Source organism: Maniola hyperantus, chromosome 17 (assembly GCF_902806685.2).
Source record: "Maniola hyperantus chromosome 17, iAphHyp1.2, whole genome shotgun sequence".
NCBI lineage: Eukaryota > Metazoa > Arthropoda > Insecta > Lepidoptera > Nymphalidae > Maniola > Maniola hyperantus.
The window spans coordinates 11,415,566-11,426,184 of NC_048552.1; positions in this window are offsets into that span (position 1 = coordinate 11,415,566).

Below are 10,619 nucleotides of genomic sequence, written 5' to 3' on the forward strand. Positions count from 1 at the left end.
TTGTTAAAATAGGTATAATAATTTCACAATAAAGTTTTTTCAATAAAAATTGTTTTGGCTTCTGTTTTTTTAATCTGCTTTCTTCGACTAGAATTTTGAGGAGCTATTTAGGACTCTATATTAATTTATAATTAAGTCTGGGGTTTTGTGGTAAAAAAAAGTTAAAAAGAGCAGCAAAAATTTTACTTGGTTCTTAGAATAATCAGTACCCTTATTATAAATGCGAATGTTTGTTGGTTTATTGGTTTGATAGTTTGTACTTAAAACTTAAAGTATCAAGATTCGAAGGGTAAACTTCACAAAATGAACTTTAGATATTTTTTAAAGTCAACACTAAACTCATGCATATTGTATTAACTATTATCACTCCTACTAAGAGTAGTTAGGTACGTTTATATGCTACGATAAAATAGTTTAAAAATCTTAGGTAGGTACGAATTTAATTTTTGTTCGCGCCTTTATGCACTGAGAATTTATTTCGACCTATTTGTCTAGATAAACTTAGACACTAAGATTGCATACCTACCTACTTGTATAACAGAAAAATATAATACTAGATATTTGCCCGCTAATTCTTCCGCGTGGATTTATGTTTTGTAAATATTCCGTAAGAGCTCTTTGATTTTCTGGGATAAAAGGTAGCATATGCTCTTCCCAGCAAGCAAGCTATCTCTGTACCAAATTTCATCAAAATCGGTTAAACTGTTGAGCCGTGAAAAGCTAGCAGACACACTTTCGCATTTATGATATAAAGTAGTAAGTATGGATTTAGCTCCACCGAAAACAGAAAAATATGTAATTAAATAAATTCCTTTACCCCAAAATGCGTTCAATGCATTTAGGGGCAACAACTGGAAAGAAATAGATAAATCGCCTAGGGCAATCGTGCAGTCTATTGCAGCAGAAAAAATCCAATGCATAGGCTCTGACCTCGGTATAAACCCGACTATAGGAGCATCATAATATAATATCTCGATCGCATCCGACACTCAAGACTCAGGTAAATCTTAAGATATAAATGGATCATAATTATATGCACGCTACCTCCGCGCGCTCGCGTCTCAGGAGTTACGAGGCTAAATATTTAACCGAGCTTAAGTAATTACTTAGTATGCGCGAGTGACGTGGGTACGACACTACAACGTACAGGTACGACGGCGAGAAGACTAATCAAGAGACTAAACGCTGTTATAGGCCTCTTAACCTCTACACAGATAATAAATAATATTAAATAATGAATAAGTTGTTTATTGATTGAAAAAAAACATAGATAGGTACAAGTACATATGCATATTTAATGTAGGTACAATACGTTCTTAAATACTTTTTTATCCTTAGATACAACGCATAAAGGCTGTTTTTCTCCGCAGCAACAGTGCGACATTGTGGCATGCCACAGGACTGCATGATTGGTAGCAAGAATCATTGGCTGATTTTGGTCCCGTAATATTCTAATTCTACAGAACGATGTTGTCTCTGCGTAAAATAGACTGCTGCATGGCTAAGTTCTTAAACTCTCAGTATTCATGTTTCGATTAGCCTACCCGGGGCATACCGCATTGTCGCATGTTTTTTCTAGTACGCGGCCGAAAGTGATGAACATCGGCCTTTAGAATGATATTTCACCTTTGTTGCGTTGTCTCTGTCACTCATACCCATATGACGCTTTGTCGGTCTCAATGACCGAGACAGTGCTCTACAAATCTGTTGTCGCCTAAAGATCGATGTTCATCACTTTTGGCCGCGTACTGTAGGTACTACGTTGATATGTCAGTCAGTCAGTTAATCCTTTTATTTACTTATGTTACTAGTTACGACTCACGAGTAAGTACTACAGTTACTTTAGGATTATGATAAGGTACAGAGGCGTCTCTAGCCCTTGTGGCGGCTGGCGCCCTCTAGTCTAGTAGGAGCAGGGTCAAAATGGAATACCTACTAACAGTTATATTTTCAAACGGAAATTCGGATGCAAATAGTGCATATTTTAAATGATGACGGCGTCGGCCATAACACGAGCGCAGGGTCTTTGAGAGCGCCGGCATCGACGCATCTTTGGAGGTGTCGCATTAGAGGGCGCTCGGCGCCCCCTTAGACCCGGCGCCCGTGTGCGCCGCACACCCTGCACCATAGGTAAAGACGCCTCTGATTAGGTAAGTAACTACATTGAGATTTGAGATAGGCTTTAATATAATCTAGCCTAGTTATAGGTATAGGTATTAATATAGGTGTGTAATTCAATCAGTGATCTTAGTGGTAATCTGCCAAAGGCCAAATGCACAATCGAAATTATAATAATTAATGCTTCTATCGTAGTGGTTATGACTTGACGGCAGACGGATCATTAATTAAATCTAAGCTTCTTGGTATTCAAAGTATCTACAAACTAACAGTATAATAGTGCATATTAACATTATTAAAGTCACTCTGTAGGTGTTGTTCATAAAGCATAAACAATATTGTGTAATGGTATCCCCAACACTTAAGTTGGCAACACTGGCGGCGGCCATTTTCTCTTTCAACCACGTCTTGCGAGCAAGAAGGCATCTGTCAAAACTCCTCTATAACCTTATTATTAAAATTGTGTTTATTTTGCAACAGGTGTATCACTTCGCTACGTTGTAGGTACATGTATAGTGAAGGTCGTAACCTCTAGCTAGGCTAGAGTCTAGTACTTAGGTATAAATGCGCTTAAAGTCTAAACAAAATAAAAAAGCCAGTGACCTATAACTGTCAACAGATTTACTGTGACTTCAAACTTTACGGTTATAAAGGAAAATAATTTTCATTACTTCACTATGTACCTACTTAATAAATAATTTATTTCTACACCTTGTCTAACTTAATTCTAGTAGCTGTACCTAAGTACCTATTATTATTATTGCAAGTCCTTTTCAATCGTCAAAATAATTTACCACTGGTTCGGAATACCGTCCCTACCAGTCCCTACCGAGAAGAACCAGCCAGAAACTCGACGGTTGCTCTTTTCAAATGTTCAATTTTCAAGAATATTATGGCAAAAGCAAGTTATAATCGGATACTTACATTAAGTATATCAATAATACCAAAACCTTGAAAAACATTACAACAAAATCAGCGCCAAACCATCATAAAGGTTGTAAATTTGCCAATTGTATAGAAACCTCTTCACTTAGAATGTTTACTTGCTACTTTGAGCACAGTTCCCAACTGCCAGTGAAGCGCTGAAACATTCCGACCAAAATAAGTCGAAAAACTCAATTTCCCAATAAAACTCGGCAAGTTTGTGAGAGCGAGTGTGTTCTTTGAATCACGGGTATTTCTGGTATTCACTTGAAGAAGCTTTTACACGTTACGTAAACACTTAACCCGATTCTGTACTATAGACCGATTTGCTATAAGATTGAATTATTAATTCTTTGACACTTTTAAGAAACGTTGAAGACTTTACAAGGAAATATTGCATTTACATCCTCAAAGGCATATTTTAAAATTGTTGTAAGTACTAAAAAACATATTTTGACTGTTGGCATCACAAATTTTGTGGTTGGCAACTTCATGCCTTTAATAATAAGTAATAAATAATCGGTTTTTTGATTTCAACTTATTTTATACTGTACCTACCTACTACCTAGGTATCGATATTCCTCTTTCTTGTAGAATCTAGAGGCAGAACTCTATCGAATGAAAATAATATTATACTTACAAGTAGGTGCTCACCTAAGTACTTTAAAGTTGAGACTGAGTGAAAGTTAAATAAAAATTTATAATATTACTTAGGTACTCTTCTCAAGTAAAAAAATCTCCCTTTATTAGGCACTAGATGATGCCCGCGACTTCGTCCGCGTAGATTTAGGTATTTTAAAAACCCTGTGGGATCTCTTTGATTTTCCCGGTTAAAAAGTTGCTTATGTCAATTTTCGGCACGCAAGCTACCTCTGTACCAAATTAAATACAAATCGGTTAAACGGATGGACCTTCAAGAATCCCATGGGAACTCTTGTATTTTCCGGGATAAAAAGTAGCCTAATGTCCTTCCCCGGGATGTAAGCTAACTCTGTACCAAATTTCATCAAAATCGGTCAAACTGTAGGGCCGTGAAAAGCTAGCAGACAGACAGACAGACACACTTTCGCATTCATAATATTAGTATGAAGTATGGATTATCTAGTTACCTACTGTTTTGGTAGTTAGGTATCAACGCACTGTAGAAATGACCACAATTTTTTAGGTTCAACTAATCTAAAAGCTTAACTTCGCCTTCGCATGAAAACTTTAATTTCGCCCGTAATCATCACAAAAGAGCACACAACGCGCTATTCGTGTTTTATCAACCGTTTTTAAAACCTGAAAAATAATATCCCTTTTGCAGTCTCATTTAAAAGTGCGAAAAAGTAATACGTCCTCGAGAAGACTTAAAATTTCGGACACTACAGTAGATTGCACACTACAAGTTACTACTGTGTAGTAGATTGAAGTGTCCGCATTGCAATTTTATTTTTAAAATTAAGTAAATTCAAAATCCAGTTTACCAGAAAAATCAAGTTACCATCTTCATGAAAATCTATTGGCTGTTTTACACATTCCAGAATATTATGCTGTCTCATTTTGAGATCACAGAACAACAAAATTTGTAAAGCTGTACCTACCTAGTTTTGTGTTTTCATATAAATATACTTACCACTTTTTTACACACTATTTACTTTTTTTATATGTATATTTTGAGATTTTTATAATTTGTTGTTATAGCGGATACACTCTATGAAAATTTCAACTCTCATTCATTATTCGACAGACAGCGGAGACTTAGTAATAGGGTCCCATCGAACCCTCAAGACGTAACATCTACACTTTTCAATACCTCTATTTTTAGACCCTGTGGTCTCATACTTCGGCAAAAGTGAATTTCACATAGAACTTCTCCCCACTAGAGGATGTTGACTCTTGGCTGCAACAGTGTCCCTCGGAGTGTGAAAACGACCACACGTTTCGCAATATAAAAGAGTATGATGTATTCGTTTCACAGGACTTGAATATTCACATATTCACACTGTTCATATTTCCGCAAAGCGAGCTTTGATTGCAGTTGCCTGCCTGTCTGAAATAAAAACTATTGCATCTAAATATGCTTCAATGTACAAATACGAACTTCTAGCTGGCCCGCTCTGGGTTCATCATCTTCATCATCATTGTCAACCGATAGACGTCCACAGCTGGTTTTTTTTTTAATGAAAATATTACAATAAAAGTTAAAGCTAGCCTTATCTAATTACTATACAAACCATGCCCGCGTGGAATGGTGCCAAGAATACTGGCTGCATTTCCGCGCTAGACAGCCAGGCTGATCCGTTGCGCAAAAAATGAGCCAGCCCTCCTGTCCCCAGATTAGGCTATTAATCGCGGTGAAATGTCTCGTAATTAGTATTTGAATATCTAGCCATCGAATACCAAAATAAAACAAAAGGTAGTCAAAATATGAGAACATGTTCCGTAATTTTCCTCCTGCTGCCTAATATTGCTGATGTTCCTCCTCTTATTACAATATACCTAGCTATCTTAAACAACTCTCGTTATAGTAATCCTAGTAAGAGCTTTCGAAAACTTTGTTAGTTTTCGTACCTACCTCACTGAGGTACCTACCCGTCAAAATAGCTTAAGGCAATTACTATTGTCAAATAGCAAAAATAGGAAATACATGTAATTAAAAATTTCAGTTTTGTCAGATCACAATAAGCTTTTAAAAATATGTATTAATTTATCCAATGCATTGAAGAATTGAAGATAAAAACATTGCTATTTTCAACTTGTTTAGTAGGTACCTACCTAGTTTATTTCTTTAACGCCTTCAGAAAACAATATGTTTAGATTTTCCAATCAGTAAGCTTATAGTTGTTACTAAATGTTTTTCATTTCCTATATATTTTAAAACGAACATAGACTAAGGATTGTTACAATATCAATAATTCTTTACAAATTCTATATTATAAAGACTAAAATTCTAGATAACTATTAAAAAAAACTATCAGCAATAAAGGCTTGAAAAAATTCTTTTGCGCGCAATCTATAGATTTATATTTTCACAAAATTATTCTCGTTGGCTGTGAAAATCTTATCGCCAGCGAGCATAATTTTGTAAACGAAGTATGATGTTCTTGTAGGACATCCGAGGTCCGACTGAACATCGAATTTCGTTGCCCAAAACTATCAAACTCGTCCTAGAGATTCAGAAGTAGGTAGGTATACAATTGCAGGTGTACGTTTCCGAGATTTCCTCGGATGCAACTAAGCTGCGCTCGACCCCTTTGTTCAGACAACACTCGGGTCGCGGCCGAAATATTGCACTTCTCTAGATCGTCTCCTAGTCTAGTGATGTGTTGGGAAAGTATCGATACTCGACGATAAAGCATAGACTGAAAAACTTATGTTCTACGCAGCTGATAAAGAAGATAAATATATTATGTGCGTTTTAAACAATCAAATATCACTTGCCTTAGGAATACATCGTGAAGAAACCTGCATGCTTGAGAGTTCTCCATAAATGTTCTCAAACGTGTGTGAAGTCTGCCAATCCGCAATGGGCCAGCGTGGTGGACTATGGCTCTTCTCATTCTAAGAGGAGACCCGTGTTCTCTTGTGAGATGGCGATGGGTTTATCACACCGATCATGATAATAAATGACGAGAGAAACATAGAATTTACGGTTAAAGAACTTTATTTTCCCTAAGAATATTAAATTGATACATGAGAATTCAGTTTTCGAAAACAATCAAAATTCCGAAATATTGCACTTCTCTAGATCGTCTACTAGTAATGCGAAAGATATCGATAAAAACACAAGATAGTGAAAGAATAATTGACAGATCTGTTGGGATTACTATGAGCATGTTGCAGAAAACGCATTGAGTAATGCATTAAAAAATAAACCATTCATGCTTTAAATTGCAGTAGGTTAAATATTTTTTACTACTACATTTTAAAGAAACTACATAATTTTCAAAGAGACGCAAGCAACGTTTTGATTGCTTTTCATTGGGCATGATTGTTGTCAAGTACAAACCTATCTCGCGATAAAAAAAGATTCGTAATCGATGTATTTTTTATCGATATATTTTTTGTCAGCACTAACTTGCAAGCAAACTGTAAAGGCTCTTTGTGTGATTGAAAGCAGCAATTTTAAGATATTCAACACCGTTGTATCATGTCTTTTTGGACGATGGTAATACCAAAAAAACCTTTCACATTTTTCACTAAACACGACAGAGTTTAGCTAGGTAGTTAGGTACCTACTTACTTAATCCGACAAGAAGGGTTATTATGGTAAAAGACTAACTATAGCTAGTTCAATCCACGATGACGCGCCCCAATCTTTGTTCCAATCGTGTACAGTGCTGCAAGTGTGTTTTGTACTGTTAAAGCAAGTTTTATCATAAAGGTATGATTCCGAACCACGCTGCACGCAGCAGCGCTGCCGCAACAGTGCTGTCACCAGCTGTCACAGTGCTGTCGCGGCACTACTGGGCTACTGGTCCCCATACAATCTCTATAAGCTTATATGACATTACATTCCGAGCTAGGCAGCAATGTTCTGCTACATTGCTGCCGCGACATTGCTGCGTAGCTCGGAATGTAATGTCTTCGTTTTTGCCAGCGTTCTGGTCACACCCTGTATAAGAGACCTATGTCCGGTAGTGGACGTCTGGTCTGCCGGTTGATAATGATAATGATGATGGTCGTAGAACTGCATTGGCCTAACGCTTTCTTCAATGTGTACTACTCTTCAGAATTTAAACTTGTCAAGTGTGTGTTTCAAACTTTGAAAATGGAGAAAAAATGTTTTTGTCAAAGAAGACAGCGGAAGTTTGCAAGAAGCAGGATCCAACTCAAACAAATTGCAATAGTTTCCCAACATTGGATACTTACTTGGTTTCTTTTTACAGCGAACTTCGCTCTAAGTGAGTGCAGAGTTCTCATAAAACGGTATAAAGGCTTGCTATACACACAGTTGGCTCGGCACAGCGCGACGATGTCATGTATAGTACGCGACAGGTCGAGATGGCATTCAGGGCGGGAACGCCCGCGGTAACCCGTTGGGGGCGAGCGCGGGTGACGTGCGGGTATACGGGGTGTACCCCCCGCCTCACACCCCGATTGCCATCTCGGCCTGTCGTGGACTATGCCTACTGTGACGACCTCCTTGACGCAGTGGTAAGCGCAATGCGCAATGCTATAAGCGCTTAGTATAAGATTTTACTTCTCACCAACGTTGATAGTATTCGAGAGTCGAAACAAAATAACGTCAAAGTAAAATGGGCCTAAAGCGATACAAAAATTCAGTTGGTACCTACCATTGATTTTAACGTTTCCGCTTGGAGCGCTGGCTGTAAATATATATACAATCTTGAGCATTAAAACAAGGCCGTTAAGGACTATTTTACTTTAACGCCTTTAAGTGTATCGCCTCTCAAATACTATCAACGTTAGTGAGGAGTAAAAGCGTGCTGAAAACATAATAGTAGGTACAGGTACCATAAGTGGAACGTTAACTCCCAGCGGGAGTAATTTAGAAATTTATTATTACTAAATTATCTCAGGTCTGGTGGAAGGCTGTGGCCTACCTCACCTACCTACCTGTGGTTACCACCCTACAGACAAAGTCGTGCCGCCAAGCGATTTAGCGTTCCGATACGATGCTGTGTAGATACCGATATAGGGTATGTCGTACGGGTTTAATAAAACTGTTATATACCTTCTAAGTTAGCCCGCTTCTATCTTAGACTGCATCATCACTTACCACTAGTTGAGACGACAGGTGACAGTAAGTACTGATGATTACTAACTAGTACTTAGTTCTATTTACTCGTAAGTATCACGATTTATTATCGCATCTTTTTGCAGTCTTCAAATCTCGAAAAGTAGGTCGGACCCTAAAGTAAGGTCATTTTAAAATCGCTGTAACCAGGTTTTATAAAACTGAATTTCATTCTGAAAGTAAATAAGTAAAAATGGATGACATTTTTAATATCGTGCAATATTGTACTAAGTCCGATAGTTTAACAGCAGAGCCACGGGTTAGTCGCAAAAGCGGCAACTAGCAGTGGGAAGAAGGGCGGTGCATATCGCATGCTGCATGTTGCACTTGCACCCACAGACCACCACCTATAGACTCCTAATAACCGGACACCCGCGATCGCCAAGCTAAGGCAGTTGCTTAGTATAAAAGTCTAAGGGTGAGATCTATAGAGTGCACTCCGACTTTGCTGAGACTTAAGACAGAGTTAAAACGAGACAGAGCTAGTATCTATATATTAAAAGATCGACTTATTAGGACGATCCCCTAGGATATCGTCTGCCAGTCTTCTGCTATGCTCATTACCTACTTCAAATCGGCCTGTGCGCTACTCAGGAAAGAATTAATCAAACGTCACCGTTCCAGCTGTCACCCGTCAACGTCAACTGCCGTGACAGATGACAGCTATTGCTGTGTGGCCAACATATATATCTCACTTAAATCTGTCTCGTTTTTACTCAATCTTAAGTCTGAGCAAAGTTAAAGTGCGCTCTATTGATCTCAGCCTAAAAGTTGGCCCACGCCCGTTCGGTACTCTCATTACGCAAATTGATTACGTGTTTTGTTTTCATGCAAAACCTTGTATATGCGTTCTCTTGAGGTATAATTCTCTGTGACTTGCACCATACAGATTTGTCTGTTTCAGCGTAGCGTAGCACATGATGCTTTTGGTGCCTTGCATAATTTGCATGCACCCTGCCACCGCTTATGCGACAAAGCCATGGCCCTGCGGTAAGGTTGTTAGTGCAAACTGCAAGTGATATCAATATGCCATTGTGATAAATTCGCTATCAGGCAAATCTGTTTCTAATGACATCTTATATCGCTTTACGAAACTCCGCTTCTGCGATGTTCCAAGTATTTACTTCCAAGTCTTAAACTAGACTTGCCAGGGAAATAAACTAGGTGTAGACGTTCTAAATTAAAATTCCGCGGAACCCTTTGATTTTCCAGGATAAAACTAGCCTATGACACTCTCAGGGTTTTTAACTACATAATAATCCGTGCTAAAAATCATGTCGATCCGTTGCTCTGTTGCGGCGTTATTGAAGACAAACCAACAAACAAACACACACAGGTAGTGATATCAGTACCCTTATTATAAATGCGAAAGTAATCGACTTTTGACAATCACGGTGCAACGGATTGACGTGATTTTTTGCATAGATATACATAAAGACCTGTAGAGTGACATAGGCTACTTTTATCCCGGAAAATCAAAGTGTTCCCACGGATTAAAAAAAAAACCTAGGTAATTCCAAGCGGATGAAGTCGCGGGCATCAGCTATTTATTTCATAATCATCATCAATCCATCGCCGGCTCACTACTGAGCACGGGTCGTCTCTCAGAATGAGAAGGGTTTGGCCATAGTCTAATACACTGGCAAAGTGCGGATTGGCAGACTTCACAGTTCACACACCTTTAAGAACAGTATGGAAAACTCTCAGGCATCGAGGTTTTCACGCGATGTTTTTCTTTCACGATGTTGTTGTAGTTTGATGATTGTTCGTGATATTTTTTAATGAAAATAATACAATCAAACTTAAAGCTAGCCTTATCTAATTACTATACAAA